General features: G+C 41.6%; 1 protein-coding gene across 1 annotated transcript in view; it reads left to right on the forward strand.

Moving 5' to 3' along the window:
* The window catches only part of abhd10b (abhydrolase domain containing 10, depalmitoylase b), a 159,588-nt gene that overhangs the window by 55,425 nt on the left and 82,481 nt on the right, over window positions 1-21,682 (forward strand). Inside the window, exon 4 of the mRNA XM_061757919.1 lies at window positions 7,101-7,285. The gene's annotated coding sequence lies outside the window, so the exon portion shown is untranslated. The remainder of the gene's footprint in view (window positions 1-7,100; window positions 7,286-21,682) is intronic.

Raw genomic sequence — 21,682 nt, forward strand, 5'->3', positions numbered from 1 at the left:
CGCTTTAGTTCTTTACATTCTAATTAATCATGGCATTACTCTATGTTTTTTTTTTGTTTAGTGTTCTAATTAAAAAACACATTCCAATTTTTTTTTTTTTTTTGGGGGGGCGCTGGAACAGATTAACATTTCCATTCATTTTAATGGTGACAGATGATTTGAGATGCAAAGTTTCAAACATGGTCACAAAATGAATTAAACTCTTATCTCAAGGCACCATAGTATATGCAATTTCTAACTGGTCTAATATGAATTTGTTAAAAACAATAAAACACTCAATAAAAATGCCATTATTTCATCGTTAATGACAAATAGAGTTAAATCAAGCACCTACCTATGAGACGCGACCTTTTGATCACAAGCGACAAGAATGTGGCAGCTGCCAGTCGACAGCAGGCTAACTAACTAGCTAGCACGAGAAGCTAACGTAGCAATTGACCTCTTCACTCAGCGCTCCCTCTTGTCAAACAACACAAGTCAAACGCACAACGCCAATCGCGCAATGTCCAGAAGTCCTTTTATTTGCAAAAAAGCTGAGAGTCCAAACAAGCCTAAAGCAATGGAATAAAAAGGAGAAAATAGAAAGCTACCAAAATAGAAGCAGTAACAGCACTAAGCTGACAAGCTAACGTCGGAGTCTTGGTGTTCAATCAGCTAAATTACAGCCGTGACGGCGCTTAACAGAAGCAACTTCAGTGTACATACTGTAGCACAGTTAGTCGTGCAGTCGCTGTGCGTGAGACTTGCGTCGAGGGAACCGACTGTGAGCGTGCCGCAGTTTGTGCGTGGGAGGCCTCAGTCACTTCCCTGTTAATTAAGGGTGTTACATGATTACTCTCACACGGTTACTAACGTAGCTTTCTGTGTAGACTGCAGCCATTTCTTGGCATGTTTTTTTTTTTTTTGCGTACAAATTAGAATTTCTTTGAATGTACATAATTTTGGTTCAAAACAAAAATATCGGCCACTCCTAAATAGCATTTTATACAATAGAACAGCTAATTTATAACATTCTTTTAATTTAAAGAGTCCATCTTTCACAAAGAGAATAATTGAATTAGAATTCATTTGTTGTCCTTCCAACAGAACTACAGTGGTGCCTTGAGATATGATTGCCACCTGGGGGCAGTATAAAACAGACAGACAGAGATACAGCTCATTGAGATGTCGCAACTCCTTTAAGCTCATTAGTACGGCACTAATATTAGTCATTCTTCGCAGAGGTTAAGGAGTATGACTGTTGTTGGCACTGCTATATTGTCTGTCTATATGTGTTGTTTCACTATTTGTGTCCAATCCATTGGTTAAACGGTTATTGCACCGCAACATAGATCGTTTTTAGTGTTAGCACTAAGCGAGTGGACTTTAAGCAAAGTTTATGAATGTGTAATTGTCTTTATTTTATGTTTAGTTGGACAGGAAACTTCAATCCCAGTAAACAAAACAAAAAAACAAACAAGTGCTGCGATATACCAGGTGCAAACTGCATGTGCCATTCCATCCTTTTTAAAGGTCAGCCTCACTGTGACCTAGTAATACACAAAAGACGTACAGTATTTATGATTATTATAATATTTACCATCGTATCTTGGTAGCAGAAGGTTCTTAGGGCATTTTTATGCACTCCAAAGATGCAGATGTAACTGCTGATAGAGAAGATAATTCCACTTTATGAATCTGCATATCATTTTTTGGAATCTATTGCATTGAATTTTCATCGCTAAGCAGCTCTCCATATGGATACACGCCTCGTCCTATCAGAGGCCCGCCGCCGCCGTAACGATGTTTGAAAAGGGCCATCGCACGTGGATTTACAGCGCGCCCGTCGTTCCTTATCATCAATTGACCGGCGGGCCGGCGACGAGCGGTTATGCCGTCACATAAAAATCTGCCGTTATGGCCCCCCGCGTTCTGTTTAGCTCCTGATCGAAATGCGGCGTCGCTTCCCCCTGCCGTATTTCTGACCATGAAAATTATAATATGGAACAAAGATTAGAATGAAATTATCACGGCTGGAGGCGTTTACCCGCGGGCCAAAGGGTGGGGGTGAAGGCGGGGTGGTGCTGGACTCGCCCCCCCCCCCCCCCCCAAGAATAATGATAATACATTCGAATGTGAGAGCACCGCTGTTATTGCTGTACATTATGTATGTTCAATTTATACTAGCTCAAACGGGCCAACCTCTAGTGACGGATAGGTCGTTACTTGCCGCGCCGGTGAACACTTATCAGCCTTCCCTCTGCTGTTTATGGCCGCCGTGAAGAGCGCTTGTCAGTCAAGGTCACTGCTTTGTGTGTCCTCCTTTAATTGTTCCTTCTTCACAGTTGTTGAACTTTGTGTGCTCGCTAAGTGGCTGGAGGAGATGGTGTAGTAGAGAGGTCCCCGACGCCTTTATATATGTGGACCTGTACCTATTGTTAGGTTATTTTCACCGGTGCTTGTAATTGAGCCATCACCACTTTGCGGGCAGGGGTGGGTGGGGTGATTTACGCTCCAGTTTTTGCTACAGTTTTTACGTCAACTCAAAGGAGATTGTGCTGCTCCTTCTGGTGTGCGTGTCTTGGCCACCTGTGGGCAGTATAATACAAACATGGAGAATCACAAAGAAGTATCTCACAACTGACTCAGTAAGCAGCAGTAATGTTAGTCGTTCTCCGCAGAGGATCAAGAATATATGCCTCTGAGTATTGTATCCAAACACACAAAAAAGCAATGAAAACTGATATTACAGCTGTTTAGTTGTTAATATTATTTTTTTTCATAAATGTTCAAACTTCTCACACGCAAACTTTTTTTTAATTTCTGCCATTTATTTTATTTTTCCTCATTTTCAGGCACATTAAGATCCCTTCAAAAGCACTTTATTCAGTTCCATTTAACATAATTCTTTTTATTAGTCCAGTCCAGCTTACTATTCAGAGAAGCTTTGCAAGTGTGTGTGTGGGTCAATTTGTTTCCCACCAGCTTCATTCAACATAAATTTAGGAAATGTTTTATTCGTCGTTTCGGTTCAGGGTGAAAATAAGCAATAAATATCACCTTTTTTAAAATTTCATTTGACCGCCACAAAATACTTGGGTCTGAATTATAATGCGTGTTTTCATGATGCTGTTTTGGACCCTGGCTTGAAGACATTAAATTTTAATTGCAGAGTCCTGCTATAGGACTTGGTGTCTGTGTGATGCGCATAAAAGAAAACTCAAATTGCTGTAACAAACAAGCTGCTTGTTCCAGTCGTGTGTGTGTGTGTGTGTGTGTGTGTGTGTGTGTTGTAAGTTTGGCTGACAGGATCCAAAGAGCGTCCTCTAACTGGAGGGCCAATGCTAATGCTTGGCTGGTTGCGTTACACCAGCTAGTGCCGACATCAGAAGTGGCCCGCAACGCCGCGCAGAGACTAGCCCTCGGACACAAACAAGATTTTGGTTGCCTGATATTATTATATTTTTTTTGGGTTTGTTTTAGCCCACAGCGCCTGATGTTTGTCATGCCCGCGCAAGTCGTATCTGTGTATCTGGTAGCGCTGTGCTGGCTTTGTTTATTCATTTATTCATTGACTTGTTTTGTCAATGTTGTTTTGGTTTCTTTTCGGATCACTTAATTAAACACGGACTACGTAGAGATTACTGCGGTTCTGTTTTTATTGCAGTAATCATAGGAAGATGCACATTTCAAACGCTATATAGTGAGTGGCCAGGGGCATTCATTTACTCAACTGTGGAAGGAGGGACTTCATTTGTACAATTCAATATTTTAAATCCTATAAGGTGAATTCTGAGATTTTTTTTTTCCTAAAGCCATTGTACATGTTTGACAATAATTGCTTAAAATGTGCAGACTGAGAACTGTGTAGTACTGAATTGTGGCGATAGTGTTTCACTGTTTTTAACTGTCATTTCAGATTCTCAAATTTTTTTTTCGGGTGGGGGGCGTGGCTATGAAGTTAGTTAAACATAAAACAAACTGCTTGTAGATTTAAAACAACAGCTTAGTCATCTTAGCTTAATGCTAACAAACAATGCAAAACACCATTGAAATGCTAACAGTTAGCCTCGATAGGTGCCGTTTTCGGAGCAACGGATATTTTAACAAAAACGGTGGAGCAACAAATGTACACAGATAATATAGCAAGACTCACAGGCATATATTCTTTATCATCTACAAGGAATGACGAATATTACAGCATTTTACTGAGTCACACACAGTAGTAGAAGTACTGTTCTTCGTTTCTGTCTGCATGACTGTATTATACTGCCTCCAAGTGGCCAATCCCCCCACTTCACACGACATACTGCTTTATGTGCCTCTGTAGGTGTTGCTGTTTTGGTTAGCAACAGTGTTGAATTACAATTTACAATTTCTTGATTCTTTTATTTAATTTACTTATGTCCATGTTTGAAAGACGGCATCCGTGAACTGAGATATTTTCAGTTCCAAGTTTTATTTCTGCCAGGGGAAAAAAAAATTTGTCGATTTGTGGGTAGCGTTCATTTGCTACAAATGGATGACACACCCGCGGACTAATTGGGGGCACGGCGCATATTACGGTACGCACTGTTTGAATAAATAGGGTTTAGCAACTTAAAAAAATATATATATATTCAACTTCAGCTTTGCAGATTCCCTGTTTTTTGTTTTTTTTTTTACCTGAAGGGAACATGGTTTGTGTTGGGGCACAGCATTTGTAACTGAACCGCATGCGTACTATTAGTTCCATATTTCAAGCGTGTTCATCTTTATCCAAACACAATCCCGCTCTCTTTCTTTGCCTGACGATTGTGGCCGTGCTTCCATTAATCCAAATGGACAATGGCTGACAAGGTGCTTTTCATTGTCATCATTTGTCTCGTAAAGACACTCGGCATCATTTACCTTCCTTCCCTCCCTCCCCCTCGTCCACGGTCCGACTCCCCCGCTGTAAAAATGAATAGTTCCTCCTACTTTGCTTTAAAGTCACCGCGATAAATTTGCGAATGTAAAAATGTCGATCTTTCCCTTGTTTTGTTTTTTTAACATTATTTACATTTTTTTAAAATGTTTTTCCACCTCCCGAGGTGTCATCTCTGAAGACTTTGGGCGCTGTCATTTCACGACACCCCGTGACGCGGGTGACGCTCAGCCTTTATGACAGGTGCTGGACGGCCATCTTAGGCGAGCTGGCAGTCTTTCTCTGGGTAATGTGGGCGAAATGGACAAATACGAGCATGTGTAATATTAGTGATCCTCGTGTAGTCAGACCATACAATGCCGCTCCCTATATTCTTGCTGCTTATTATAGTAGTAAATAGTAGTAATTAAAAAATAGTTGTCACCCCATTGTTGACATTTAATACTTCTTGTATATTTTTCATTCTGTAGGCTCCTGCTATTTATTGATGGACATATCGTCGAACTGCATACAATGCTGCGGCTTCTTCTTGCTGCATATCCAGTTTGCTATCTATTTAGTCATGTGCGGTTTGCTACATTGGTGTTTCTCCGTCTAGTACTTTTCACTAGTCGAAATACATTTGTCAACGGGGGCAGAACATGCTTGTTTTGCTGACATCAATTTTTCCCGAACGAAATACAACCCGCCAAAGTGGCTAGTGGGAGTGTCGGAGCAACACGCCACTGCAGAAATTCACCCCACATTTGGCGGGTTGGTGGGTGTTAATGTCACAATGCTGCCAACTGTTTTAGCTGCTGTTAACATTCTCTTCTGTATCTCTAGTATAGTTGCTAATCCACGTATATTTAGACTATTTATTAATACATCTATCGTTGTTGTTGTTTTTTACCACATACAGTGCTGCCGACTATTCTGGCTGCTGTTAACATTCACTGCACATGTATTAACTATTAATGTGTAGTTGTCACTCCTCTGCTCAGAGTATATAGAATAAATACTTTATATTATTTATATACAGGACAGCAGCAAGAATAGACAGCGATGTTGAGAAATAAACACCATCATATTAACTATTTATTGTTATATAATATATATTTTAGGCGACATACAATGCTGCTGACTATACCCAGTGCTGTTTACATTCATTTCTGCACAGTTGCTCCATTTGGCGCTGCTGCTCATTGTTGTAAATACAGTATGTACATAAATACTACCAAATTCTCCCAAATAACCCCCTAAAATTTCACACTTTGTTTTATACAATCGGATAGCCCAAATTCATAAAAAAAAAAAAAAAAAAACTAAATGCAGATGTGCCAAGTGGATACCCCGTGGTGTGTGTCTTGGATAAGACATCGTTCTGTAATGACAACGTTGGTCATGAAATGTTCACACAATCTGGGCCTGATTGAGGCTGAGGTGCCCTTTGCCAAAAAGCCCTCAAGATATGAACGGACACATTTAGAACTGAACGTCGCAGCTCTCTCGGTCATTATCTGCTTCTGTTTTTTTTTTTTTTTGTATGCTTTCGTAAGGAAGTCCGTACATTTATGTGACGTGCTTATGTCCGCATGCACAGTTCTGTTCTAAATGGCACTGGATGTGTTATGCTATACCAATATACACGGAGACGGTCACAGCTCCTCAGTAAACTGCAGTAATATCCGTCGCATTTCGCAACGGGTAAAGAAAATTTGCCTGAGATCGCCGTTATATAGTGGACCCTGCAAAGTTGGCGCTTTGGCACTCAAATATCTGTTGCTGAGAAGGTTAGAACATCCTGTATGACTACAGACTTGTGTACAAATTCAGGTTACGTCGCCACCGTAGGAACGGAATTTAGGACCCCTTGTACTTTAAATGACAACTTCTTGTGCCTTGGGCGCAGGTTGTAGTGTACGTCTACGTCTTAGCGGCAGCTGTAAGTCAGCATTATTCTCATTATTTTTGCATCTGTGTTCGTTCAAGAAACAGCTGTTGAATTTTGAGGCGGATTGAAGGCGACAGGGCCCGACGTCGGCCCCGCTCGTTGGGCTCTCTTTGCTTTGACGTGATGGCTGCTGGCGGTGTTTTGTGCTGAACACAACATCTGTGACAACCGGCGCTGACCCCTTCAACCATCCCTCCCGCTGCTGTCCCTTCTTTCCCTGCACACTTTTATTTTCTTTTTGACACTTTTCTCATCATCCCGTCCTCTCTCTTTTCCTTTCAGGACCGCCCCCACTCCGGGAAGGCAGAAGACCAAAAGGCCGGAGGTGGGGGGGCGGTGAACGGGGAAACTCGGGTGCCACTGGATCGCTTTCCCCTGCCAGGGTCCATCGCCGTCACGGCCGCATCAGCTGGTCCCGCCGCGGCGAGGTCATCTGAACATCTGCCCCCTCCACCATGCTCTCTTAGGTCAGTGGGTAGCATCTGTTGGTAGACCCCACCGCCGTCTATGACTGTGACAACGGACACAGCGCGCAGAAAACCCCACGTCTAGCCCATTTTGTTACATGGATATCTATATTGAGTTTGTTTACTGTCAAACTGAACATCAATCAAAACGAATTACACGCCGTGTATGACAACAACCACATAGCTTAGCCTTTTGTCTGCTAGCTTAAGGCTAATGCTAACATAGGCAATGATTGGCATCTATGAGTCTGTGTTATAACCCTTTAAGCAACCAAAAGGTGCAGCACCACATGTAGACAGACAATATAACAGTACTCACAGTCATATACTGTATTCTTTACCCTCTGTGAACAATGAGTATATGAATCCGGCGAGAGGAAAAAAACAAAACCAAAAAAAGGCTCTTTTTTTTTTTTTTTGTAAATGAGTTATTCAATTAATTGTTTCAACAATCTACAAACAACCTGTTATGGGGTTGGCATAATAATTAATTAGGAATTTTGTTAAAGCTAATCGAGTTCAGTCGTTCCGAATAATCAGAGAAAGCACTATTATGAAGAAAAAATAACATTTAAGCGATGAGTTGTTGTTAGTTTTCCCACGTATTGTGTTTGGCTTGCTAAAAGGACCAAAATGTTGTTTTTTTCCTGATGCAGCTCACATGATTGGCTAACTGCCCTCATGTGGGCGTGGCCGCACGCGGTCCCAGTGAAGTTTGAGTCGCCGAGCAGGAATTATTGAACAGCGGAAGCAAGCAGATGCCGGAATCACAAAGAAATACGCAAGCTCTGAATTAAAGATGAAGAGCGCACAAAGAACGTGAAGTGGTCCAAACTCGCTCGCTTTTCTCCCCCTTTTGGCCACCGGCGCCGAGCCTCATTCGGATGCCGAGCGGCCAGGTGATGTCGTGATGATGAGCTCGAACGGTGCCGTTTCCCTTCGATGGCGGCATGCGAGACAGATGTTTGGAACATACTGCCCATTCATTATTCACCAGCACAGAGGGCTCGGCACACCGCGTGCGATGTCAAAATGTTGGAAAGCATTTACGCCACGGCGGCCCGGTGATGAAATCTGTACAAAAGAGCGGAATCTGACAGAATGTCCTCGGAACATTGCTGTTTTAGCTGTTTAGTGTTTTGTTTCCCGCTCACTTTTACACTCGGAGAACTACTAGTCTGTCTGAATATTTGATGGCGGATCCTTCGCTTTCATTGCTCCTTCAGTATGTCAAGATTATTTTTTACCCCATTATTGTTTAAAATAGTGCATCCAGCCTGCCGCATTGATACAGTGGTTCCTTGAGCGAGCTAATTTTGTGCTTTGACTTGCGAGCGCTGTATGTTGGCGGGTGATAGTTTTGCATATATAATCAATAAATAGTCTTCAAAAAAGAATTGAAAAAAAAAAGTTCAAGCTGGCAAACTAAACATAAAACAAAGAGCAATTGACATTGTGTATTTAAAGCAACCACGTAGCCGCCACCACCTGAATGCTGATGCGAGACGGGAAAGGCACACAGGCTAAAATTTAGCATCTGTTTTATTCAAAATATTTATGAATATTTTTATATATATATATATTTTTTTACGTTTTCTTATTCAATACATTTTTCAATACAAAAATTAATTTGAATTTACATCTTTATGTATGTCCTGTATTTTGTTTTCATTTTTCTTTTTATTAATATTTTTCTATTTCTGAATACATTTTATATGTAAATATTTTCTCTTTTCATTCATATTCTTGATATTCCTATTGGGTTTATTAATAGTAAATGTTTTTAATTGATATTTCAGCTCCCCCCCTCCACTCACCAAGCAGTTGAAATTACGTCTGTATTATTTCAGTTTTTACAACGACTTGGTCTTTTTAAAGCAGGTCAATTCAGCTTGCTATTGAGCACTGTATCATTTGTGGTAGTACACGCAGTATCGATTTGCTGTTCAGTGCGAGGCAGTGTGGAGGTGCGCAGTAGCGCAAAGAGAACTGCGAGTCCCTGGCCAGCCGGGTGCAGGGATGCCATTAAAAAGGCAAATGTGATTAAGTTTAGTAAGCGCGCCCTCGTCTTTGCGATAGTCAGCGGGGGTCGGGCTAAAGCGATGTGACACGGAAATTACTCTCCCTCCTGGCGGCTAATACGACTCGTCACTCCCAGGAAATATCTGGGCGACGGCAGGACTGACAAAAATGCTCCCGTCTAATAGACTATTTGTCCAGAGATAGCACGCGCCGGTGCTAAGTGATCTATTGCTTGGAAGCTAACAAAAGTGTTTTATCAGGCCCCGTCGTTGTCGCCCCGCCGACCCCCGCCCAGCTAGCCTTATCGCGTTGCCGAGGGAATCGCGCTTTTGGCGGCACGTAAAAAAAATAAAAAATATTGAAATTGTTTTGAAACGAGACGGGCTCCCCCGCCGAGTGACATTTAGCATCGTGCGCGAGCTCTCGCAAACGCAGCACGGTTGCCTTTTCCCGCCTGGCGTCGGAGCGCTAACCGTGAAGGACAGCGTGCGGGTCGTCGCAAAGGTTACGTCGTTAGCGGTGTCACGCGCTTTTTGACATGATCTGGACACGTAGGAATGTTAGCATTCGTCTACGGTGCGCTGCACATGTTTTGTTTACATTATTATTTGCATGTGCTTTGCGGTTTTAATCAGAATTTAGTACAGTATTGTACAAAACATTAAGCGACACATTATACAAGAACGTAAGTGGAAAAACCCATGCTGAAATTGTCATTTTAGCGAGTAGTCATATTTTTTCTCTTGAAAAAAAATCTTATTCTTAGGAGAACAAAGTCGAAATGTGTCAAAGCAAAAAGTTGTAATTTTAGGGAAATAAAATCTTATTTTTCAAGAAGTGTTTCTTTTGAGGAAAAAAAAAAGTTGTAATCTTACAGGAATAGTCTTTTTGGGGGGGAAGTGAAGAAATCAGAATAATGTCATGTTTTGGCGAATAAAGTCTCAACCTTATAAGAATAAAGTGATTTTTCTGTAGTGTTTAAAAATGTCTAATCTCATGAGATCAGTCATATTTTTCTAAGGAAAACGGTCGTAATCTTATAAGAATATTTTTTGGATCATATTTTTACAACAATGCATTTTAGTTTTCCCCCCACATCATCATTTTCCAGGAAAAAGTTCGCAATCTTACTAGATTTGTCGCAATATTTCAAGAAAAAAAAGTCAAATATCTTTTCAATAAAATTGTAATCTCACAGGAACAAAGTCATATTTTTTCAAAACACTAAATTCATATCTCTGAACGTAGACTACAATTTTTTTCCCATCTCAACAAATGTTTACGTGTTTGTAACATTCGTTTAGACCTCAACGTGGGCCAACAACTATTATCTTTTTCTTCAGTTTTGATTAAATCAAGTCCTCCCCAGATTCATTCATCAAGCCCACTGGGATACATTTACAACAATGTATTTCTTTTTTTTTTTTTTTTTTTTTTTTTTTTTGGGAAGAAATATCGACAAAATCATCACAAGAGCAGGCTTATGCTATATGTACTTTATACACTACAGTACGTCCTCTACAGCAGGGGTGTCAAACAAATTTTTGCTGCGGGGCCACATCGTCGTTATGGTTTCCCTCGGAGGGCCGTCATGAGCGCGAACACATGTACAGTAAATGTACAATTGCCTCATGTTATTACATTTACACCAAAAAATCGATGAATAACTATATTTGAAGCCAGTAAAAAGTTGTTAATTCAGTTTATTTTGAAATGGGGATTGGCAACAAAAATGTTTGCAATCAACGTTATATAAAAGGAAAGACGATTTGCAATGTTGTTATTTTAGCAAGCAACATGAAGTCGACGCACTTGATATGCTTTCGCGGGCCACATAAATTGATGTGGTGGGCCGGATGTGGCACCCGGGCCTTGTATTTGACACTAGTGTCTGCGTATGGCGTATAGTTGTTAACTTCCTGTCGATCCCATTATGAGCAGCACCTTGAGATAAATGGCTGCCTCCCCCTGCTCTGCCATAAGGTTTTATATCAAACGACATTTGCCCAGTACCTGACGGCAGGTTATGTTGTTTCTGCAGGAAATAAAACAATCACTTCTGAGCCTGTGTGTGTGTGTGTGTGTGTGTGTGTGTGTGTGTGTGTGTGCGCGTGTGTGTGTACGTGTGTGTGTGTTTAAAGTAGTCATTGGGCTTGTAGCGGTGGCAGGTGACAGGTTAACTCTGCTGTGTAATTTCCAGCGCCGCTGATGCGGCGGCCCTTGATTGGATGTGAGCTAGTAAATATCCTGTGATTAATCAAAAGGGCTTGTTCTGCGTGTAGCGTCGCCGTGTCACCTTCACAGTCGGGGGAGCAGCGAGGGTCCGCCGTGTTTACCGGGCCTCTCCGGAGGTCCCGCGAGACCCCCCCCCCCCCCCCCCCCCGGACTTGTTTGAGACTTTACGCAGACTGACAAAGACTGTAGACGACACAAATGACCATGTGCAGCACCTATTAGGGAGGGGCCTAATGATGAATTCATTGTGAAGAATTCTGTCAATTAGCAAAATGTTGCTTGAGAAGAACAAGATGGCGGCGTCGGGAAGTTGAGCCACAGCCACGCATGAAGGAATCATTGTATGTGAAAAAAGTCGTTATTTCATGAGTAAGCAGTTGCAATCCTGCAAGAAAAAAGTTGGAATTTTACTAACATAAATTTGTATTTTTCGTAAGTAATTAAAAAAAAAAATCGGAATAAGTGTGGCAGAAAAACAATCGTAATCTTGAGAGAATAAAATAATTATACAAGACAATAAGAAAGTGGTCGCGTTCTCCTGACAAAAAAGTCATAATCTTACAAAAATAAAATCGTAAACATACGAGTATAACTTTGGAATCTTATGAGAATAAAGTCATAATTATCTGAAAATAATACTTCTTACGTCGGCTAATCTTCATTCCTCTGCTTTCCAGCGCACACCTCCATCTTTCTAACTGTTCCTCCACCTGCTCCCTGCTTTCACTGCAGATCACAATGTCATCTGCAAACATCATGGTCCACGGGGATTCCAGTCTAACCTCATCTGTCAGCCTATCCATCACCACTGCAAACAGGAAGGGGCTCAGGGCTGATCCCTGATGCAGTCCCACCACACCTCACCGCTGTTCTGCTGCCCTCGTACATGTCCTGTATTATTCTAACATACTTCTCTGCCACTCCAGATTTCCACATGCAGTACCACAGTTCCTCTCTGGGTACTCTGTCATAGGCTTTCTCTAGATCTACAAAGGTACTCTTTCTAGGCATGAAACCATACTGTTGCTCGCAAATACTCCGTTCTCTCCTGAGTCTAGCCTCCACTACTCTTTCCCATAACTTCATTGTGTGGCTCATCAACTTTATTCCTCTATAGTTGCCACAGCTCTGCACATCACCTTTGTTCTTAAAAATGGGCACCAGTACACTTTTCCTCCGTTCCTCAGGCATCTTCTCACGCGCCAGAATTCTATTGAACAAGCTGGTCAAAAACTCCACAGCCACCTCTCCTAGATGCTTCCATACCTCCACAGGAATGTCATCAGGACCAACTGCCTTTCCATTTTTCATCCTCTTTAATGCCTTTCTAACTTCCCCTTACTAATCATTGCCACTTCCTGGTCCACCACACTTGCCTCTTCTACTCTCCCTTCTCTCTCATTTTCCTCATTCATCAACTCCTCGAAGTATTCTTTCCATCTAGCTAGCACACTGCTGGCACCAGTCAACATATTTCCATCTCTACCCTGAATCACCCTAACCTGCTGCACATCCTTCCCATCTCTATCCCTCTGTCTGGCCAACCTGTATAGATCCTTTTCTCCTTCTTTAAGAGGTGGCAAAGGCGTGTCCAACCTGCCATACATGTCATCATATGCCTCTTGTTTGGCCTTTGCCACCTCTACCTTTGCCCTGTGTCGCATCTCAATGTATTCCTTTCGCCTCTCCTCGGTCCTCTCAGTGTCCCACTTCTTCTTAGCTAACCGTTTTCCTTGTATGATTTCCTGTACTGTGAGGTTCCACCACCAAGTCTCCTTCTCTCCTTTCCTGCCAGAAGATATACCAAGTACTCTCCTGCCTGCCTCTCTGATCACCTTGGCTGCAGTGGTCCAGTCTTCTGGAAGCTCCTCCCGTCCACCGAGAGCCTGTCTCACCTCTTCCCGAAAAGCTGCACAACACTCGTCCTGTCTCAGCTTCCACCACATGGTTCTCTGCTCTGCCTTTGTCTTCCTAATCTTCCTCCCCACCACCAGAGTCATCTTACACACGACCATCCTATGCTGTCTAGACACACTCTCCCCTACCACAACCTTACAGTCAGTAACCTCCTTCAGATTACGTCGTCTGCACAAGATGTAATCCACCTGCGTGCTTCTACCTCCGCTCTTGTAGGTCACCCTATGTTCCTGCCTCTTCTGGAAAAAAAGTGTTCACTACAGCCATTTGCATCCTTTTTGCAAAGTCTACCACCATCTGTCCCTCCAAGTTCCTTTCCTGGATGCCGTATTTACCCATCACTTCTTCATCACCCCTATTTCCTTCACCAACATGTCCATTACAATCTCCACCAATCACGACTCTCTCTCTGTCTGGGATGGTCAGAACTACTTCGTCTAGCTCCTTCCAGAATTTCTCTTTCACCTCTAGGTCACATCCTACCAGTGGGGCATAGCCACTAATCACATTATACATAACACCCTCAATTTCAAGTTTCAGCCTCATCACTCGATCTGATACTCTTTTCACCTCCAAAACATTCTTAGCCAACTCTTCTTTTAAAATAACCCGACTCCATTTCTCTTCCCATCTACACCATGGTAAAATAATTTAAACCCTTCCCCTAAACTTCTAGCCTTACTGCCTTTCCACCTAGTCTCCTGGACACACAATATATCAACCTTTCTCCTAATCATCATGTTTAACCAACTCCTGAGATTTTCCTGTCATAGTCTCAACATTCAAAGCCCCCACATTCAGTTCTAGGCTCTGTGCTTTCCTCTTCTCTTTCTGCCGAAGAACCCGCTTTCCACCTCTTCTTCTTCTTCTTCGACTTCGACCCACAGTAGCTGAATTTCCAACGGCGGACGTTGTTAACCCGGGCCACGACCGATCCGGTATGGAATTCTTTGGATCAACGCTCATATTTGTTTGGCAAAGTTTTAAGCCGGACGCCCTTCCTGACGCAACCCTCTGCATTTATCCGGGCTTGGGACCGGCCTCCGGTTTGCACTGGCTTGTGCCCCCCATAAGGGCTGCATTAAAACAATTTAATCTTACTACAGTCGTAATATCTTGGAGAATAAAATAGTATTTTTCTTTAAATATTAATACAGTATATATCATTTTAAATCTTCACAATAAATGTAACAGCTTAATCTAAAAATAATAATAATAATAATAATAATTCTATAGAAAATTCAAAAGAATTATTTAGATATTGTTGGACCACTCTGGCAGGTTTTTTTAAAAACCAGATTTAATTTCCAAATAGTCTATTGTGAGGCTTACTGTCCTCGCTGTTAGACGTGACGAAAAGACAGCGAGAACAGCGCCAGCCTTCCGTCCTTTTAATTACGACATCGTTAGCGCAGAAATCGTCCCTAGAAACAAATTTGCAACACAGTGCGTGAAATCGGGCCAATGCCGTAATGGGTGATTATATTAATTAATAGACTGAACTCATTATGTTTAGCTGTAAAAATTAGTTAGAGTGCCACTGCTAATTAACCAGCGCGCTCGGCTGCCTTGCAGTAGTAACTTGGCTTTTTTTTTTTTTCTCCCTTTTTTTAAATCAGTTTACTTGGCAAATCCAATGTGATGCGTTGACTCTCGCGCTTTATTCCGCAGATTACCGCCGTGACCCTTTGATTGTCAGTCCGGGAGGCCGCACGGGAGACGCGTGTCATGTCAATAAGGACTTTCGGGCGCACGTGTCCGTCCGCGTCCAGACCTGTTTGAGAAAGCCGCGTCTCTAATTGCTCTCGCGTGGTGGTGCGGCAGAATCGAGCGTCCCACGTGTCACCTCTGCCAAGGCCCAGCGCGCGTCACTGTCAATCGGCCCACCAAATCTTCCTAACGAGCTCGCCGTTACATAAATCTGCCGTGCAAAACAAGCCGAGCGACTTTCAAGGAAGATTCACGTCCGAGGGGAAAAAAACATGAACGTGCTCGATGGGCCTGATATACTAAGATCCCAAATAGCGCGCGCTATATTGCGTGTTCACTCTTAACACAGTCGTTCGTACATGGGCACCCTCTAGTGGTACGTGAAAGTATCACTGCCTAAATACAGGTCTGTTCTATTTCGCTTTATTTGTACTTTTGCATTTAATCGTTAAATGTTTGTTTTTAAACTTTTATTTGGGTCCAATTTTTTTATTGAACTTTTACGTGCAATACATTTGAATGAAATCATTATTTGAGTACATTTTTTTTTGCCCTATATTTAAGCACAGGGCTAATTTTCAAACTGCATAAAGTTACAATGACTTTTATGAAATATACTTTTTCGGAATATGGAGGAAATGCTGACTGGATTCTTTTCAAGAATAGACATATTTATTTCAGTAAAATAAGCCATACTATTATAAGAGTAAAGTTACATTTTTAGGTTAAAAAAAAGTCTTACCATTCAGAGAATAAAGTCAGATTTTTTTGTAATCGTCAGATTTTTTTTGGAGAAAAGATCCACGAGAAAAAAAGTTGTATTTTAAAAAGTCAACATTTTCAAGAATAAAATTACTTTTAGAATAAACCCATACTTATTTCAAGAAAAAAAACACAATATTCCAAGTAAAGTGATAATTTAATGAGAAAAATAAAGACTTTTTTTACGTTAGGTATTTTTCAATAGTCATATTCTTCTGAGAAAAGAAAATACATGTTACGAGAATAAAGTCGTAAAATACAAAAATTAATCCATATTTATCATATTATGAGAAGAAAAATTTTAATTTTATGCAAAAATTCCATTTTACGATCAATGTCATCGTTATGACAAAAATTGTAATCTTTGTGAACAAACTTGGATTTTCCCAGAATCATATTTTAAGATACTAGTCTTTTTATTTTTTAGAATCAAGTTTTGTGTTTTTAAATAGTTGTATTTTTCGGGGTAAAAATATGCACTAATTACGAATATAAAATTGGAACAATACGAAAATGTATCTGTATTTATTTGATTTAGTATTAGGAGAATATTTTTCGAGAATAAAGTTTAGACATAAATCTCAGGTACACTGAGCAACTTTCAAGGAGACTTCATGATCAAGGCAAAAAGAAAGGGGGGGTGGGGGGGGGGGGGACGTCTCTCTATAAACGTCCAAACAGTTTGCTCATTTTGTCCCTCTCGGCCGTGACGACGGACGTCGGCGAGAATGAAGTTGCCGAACGCTGTGGCGAGGGGCGTGAGTGAGCTTGACAGGCCCGCTGAAATATGCTCGGCTCTCACCTTTTTTCATTACGGCGGAATGCAAATTCGGGGGTCGCCTCCCGAGAGGTCATTAAATATGTGACAGATCAAACAAACCCGCCGAGAGTGGCGGACAGAATCTCACGTTGTCGCTACAACACACTTTTCACACATAATATCAGGCCGCTGTACAAAAAAATAAAAAAAGATTATGCCACGAGAAGAAAGTTGTGAGATCTGAATTTTTTCAGAAAATGTTATAATCTTCCAACAATAGACATATTTCTCAAAAACACTTTTTTGACACAAAGTTTAAATTTTACTGAAAACAAAGTTGTAACCTTATGAGAATAGTTGTAATTTTACGAGAATTAAAAAAAAAAAAATCGTACTCAAAAAAAAAAGTCCACATTTTTTTAAGAAAATAGTTGATTTAGGAGAATAACGTTGGAGAAAAACACGGAATTGAGAACAGTTGTAAGTTCAAAAAAAGATGTATTTTTCTTTCTTTTTTCATTTTTTTTTTGAAAAAAAGTTAATTTTACTAGAAATAATTGAATTTTGGGGGGGAATTGTAATGTTAAAATAGTTGTAATTGTTTAAGTTACAATCTAGACCTACTTTTTTTTTTTTTAACAATAAAAAAGGAATATTACAAGAAACAAGTTGTAATTTTACCAAAAAAAAGTTACCTTAACCTTATGAGAATATTCATAATTTTAGGAGAATTAAAAAAATTGGGCAAGAATGAAATTGTGATTATTCAACAAAATAGACTACAAGAAAAACACTCGCAATTCATCAATCGTATATATATATTTTTAAAGTTTGCTTTTATCAGAAAAAAACATGATCTGACAAGAATAAAGTTGTGTTTTTGAGAATAAAGTCCGATTTTGTTTAAGAAGAGTTGTTTGTAGTCTAAGAAGAATATAACAGTTGCGAGAATAGAGGTATTTAAATATGCCTCTATTTTCTAAATATTCCCAAGACTTTTCTTGAAAAATTCCAACTTTACTGTTGAAATATTATCTCTATCAAGTTTCCCTTTGAATATTTAATTTCTTGACTGGTTCTCCCCCTGCAAGCGACGTCATTTGTCTTGTGGCTTTAGGAGGCGATGAATTGTTAAGCGGAGCCGTAAGCGACGCTGGGGGAGGTGATCGAGGGGCGTCATTAAGCGCTTTTATAGCCTATCGGCGTCGTCATATCCACAGTGTCGCTTTTTTTTTCCTGCACCATAAGTCAGGTTGGACGTTGGAAGCGAAGCTCGGTTAAACACGCAAGCCTCACAAAGCGTCAGTTACGCTTGCCGATGGGACGGACGCAAGCCCACTTTTCTTGAGTTTGGATGGGAAGCTAAAAGCAAAGCCAATTGGAAATCTTTAAGATGTGTTTTACCCTTTTTGTCAAGGATTTCTTGAAATCAGTCCAAAGTGAAAATCAGATCATTCGGTGTGATGACGTCAAGGCTCAGGTGTCAAACTCAAGGCTCGGTGGCCAGATCCTGCCCGCCACATCGTTTTTTTGTGGCCCGCAAAAGCAAATAGTGTCTTCATGTTTCTCGCCAAATTGATTGCCGATATTAATGTTGTTTTCATTATTGGCAGAAAATCTGTACCAAATTCGATTTTATTTTTTTTTCCAGTTTTGTTTTTTTCCACCAAATCCCTTCTTAATAAAAATCGAAATGCACAATTGCAAGATGTAATGGCACTATCAATGTTCAGTATCAGCGATTACTCAAATGAAGTATTTGTACTCAATCTGAAAAAAAAATACTCAATGAGATCAGTCATATTTTTCCAAGAAGAGTCTTTTTGGGAAGATAATAAAGAGAAGAAAGTTATAATTCTAGAAGGAGGATAAGTTGTAACCTAAAAAGCGTAAAGTCATCTTTCTTCAAGAAGTCATACTTTTTCATGAAAAATTATTTATATTTTTTTCCAGGTAAAAAGCCGTAATAGTACGAGAATAAATTCTCATGAATCGGAAATGAACACAATCATTAGTTGCACAATGAATCCCACGATGGCGTGTTTGACCTTCAACCGCGGCGGCGTCCTGTTAATCGTCCAATAAAAAAATGTTTTTATTGCGCAAAAAGTCTTTAGCGTAATTGAATTGGGCCCGATTTCAATTTGCTGACACGGCCGATCCCTGCCTACTTCTCTCCGACCGGCGCTTCGTTCCTCCTGCAAACTTTCCACCACGACATCATTACGGCGTAAATTCCACGGGGCTATGAGGTAGCCATTAGCACCCGCTGATCCTTGGCAGGGCCCCGGCGTCCCGGCATGTTTTAATTAGCCTCATCAAGGCGCTAAGTCGCGCTCATCGCCGCCTTTTGCACTTGTTCGCTCTCATTATTTGATTCTATCGTGTTCTTTTGGCTGGCAGGCTCAAAAAGCTGACACAAGTCGGGGCTCGTCTCTCGCTCTGCCAGGTACGTGACCTTGAAAGCGCAAATTACCCACAATTCATAGTCTTAGAACGCAGACTTGGAAAGTGTAATACAATAGATGAGACCTTTTTGCGGCCGGTGTGTCTTTTATCTCGGTATTCCCGGCTAGGAGCTGTGCTGTGATGTGAAGTGAAAGCCAAGGTGGGCTTTGGCAATTAGTGTGAATGTTCCTTTTTTTAGCATTTACTCCAAAATAAGGTCAGACATGACACTCATGTGAGCGGAAGCCAAGTTTCCATGTTGGTTAGTGTGCTTTTTCTGTGTCAGCTGTCCATGGAGGACATTTTAGCTCAGTTTTGGCAGCGTGATTTTCGCATTCATGCACGAGCCGCTTTGGCTATGACGAAGTCCAGGCTCTCAACGGTACGCGGACTGGCTCACGGTTAGCCAGTTAACAGCCAGCCGCTAACCTGGGCGCACGGCAGTCATCTCTACACTCTCATTGGCTGACTCTCACGTCACTCACCAGGCCAGGCCCCGCCTTTTAAAGCCACAAACACTCAAAGTCACAGACATTACAGTATGGTGACCCCAAGAGAACCACAATAATACCTTTGCCTACATGCAAATTTTGTATCCGATTACTTTAATTGATGAGAAAATTTGTACAATAATAGATTAATAATAATAATAATAGATTCTAAAAATATTTGATAGCTGCATCCCTTACTATATGTCTGTTATTGCGAGGCGGTTCCGTGTGCGCATTATGAAAGATAGCACCGCCATATTGGTCCGTAGATGTAGTGTACTGCATGCCATGTTTATTTATTTTCTTACTATTTGTTCAATAAAGGGATTGAAAGTGCACCGGCAGCTGTGTCTACCGTATTACAATACGTTCTAACTAGCAATGGTAGGCTATATTATATTAGCTAACGTTACCATGTGTTGCCGATCGTAGATGTGCTATTGTGGTACACATTGCAATTCATCTTCCTTGCTAAGTGTGAAATAATCTCAAACTTTGGACATTTTTTACGGACTCTTTTCTCCTCAGGGAGTGGTGTGCGCGACTGCATTAACATGGAAAAAAAGAAAAAAAAAACCAACAACAAAAAAAAGTCCCTCCAAAGCTTCGATGCAGAGATTTAGCTTCGACCTTTGTAATGGAACGATTTGAGTTATTCGATTAATCGTTTCAGGCGGCCCGGTGGCCGACTGGTTAGAGCGGGGTTCAATCCCCGTCCCCGCCTGTGTGGAGTTGGCATGTTCTCCCCGTGCCTGCGTGGGTTTTCTCTGGGCACTCCGGTTTCCTCCCACATCCCAAAAACATGCATTAATCGGAGACTCTAAATTGCCCGTAGGCATGACTGTGAGTGCGAATGGTTGTTTGTTTCGATGTTCCCTGCGATTGGCTGGCAACCAGTTGAGGGTGTACCCCGCCTCCTGCCCGATGACAGCTGGGATAGGCTCCGGCACGCCCGCGACCCTAGTGAGGAGAAGCGGCTCAGAAAATGGATGGATGGATTCATCGTTTCAACTCTAGCAAGACAGCAGTTGCCGTATTCGTCAGAGGCCCTCGTGTACTGGGTCCTTTCTTCCGCTTCTATTGTTGATCAGCTCGTGGAGGGAATCAGGCCAAGAAATAAGTTTCATTTTGTATTTAGCAAGTAGCAAAAATACAACAAGTGATACAATGCACTGGAGATCATTCAGTGAGTCTCACCAGGACGATCTGCCCTCTTCCAGAATCTGTCCGCCTTTATTTATGTCTCACTCTGCCCACAAAGTGTGCCGAATTTCCATCAGTTATCTCGAGCGCATTGGCCTTGAACTGAGGTGTGGTTATAAAAAAATGTTCCCCCCCCTTTGTTTTTAAATGCTTTCAATCATATAAAGCACCTTGTGTATGATTTGCGCAATATAAATAAATTTGCTTTGCTTTTATACTCTTCTAGTCAGAAGGTGCGTGAGCGTGGCTCAACATATATGCAACCTTTGACAGTACAAAGTGGCGATAATTGCTCAAATGTTCTATAATATTGCTCAAGCGACGTTTAAAGCGGTGACAAAGATACATCTCACAAGTGCATTCTCCTCTTTCTTGCAAGAAGGACAACGTTTGGTGCTTCCCAGTGTTTATTTCCCCCCCAAAACCTCGGCCCATTCCCGAATTATACAACTGTGATGGAAATCTACCAGAGCGGGCCGCTAGCAGGCCGCTAGCGCGATATCCCGCGCGCCAGGTGTAGCAGGACGGCGGGGGAATACCCTTGTGTTTATTAGCCGCTCCCTCGGCGTGCTGCAAATTGCCTTGTTTGCTCGGCACAAGCACACAAACAGATGCTGTCCTCTGCGTTCAGGCTAATTCTCGCGGTCTCAGGGTATTTAGCAAAAGGGGCCGCGGCCCGGCTAAGGCATCAGACGAGACGCGTTCGCGCGCTAATGTCGCTCGTGATATTCCGGAGGCGACAACCTGGCGTCACGGAGCGTCGCGGTGATTTATGCAAAAGAATAAGACCTTGTCTGTTCGCGTAAGGCGTCGCGCAACAAAGCGGAGGCCCGCTCTCTGCAATTTCAC

The sequence above is a fragment of the Phyllopteryx taeniolatus genome, chromosome 20, assembly GCF_024500385.1.
Source record: "Phyllopteryx taeniolatus isolate TA_2022b chromosome 20, UOR_Ptae_1.2, whole genome shotgun sequence".
NCBI classification, from domain to species: domain Eukaryota; kingdom Metazoa; phylum Chordata; class Actinopteri; order Syngnathiformes; family Syngnathidae; genus Phyllopteryx; species Phyllopteryx taeniolatus.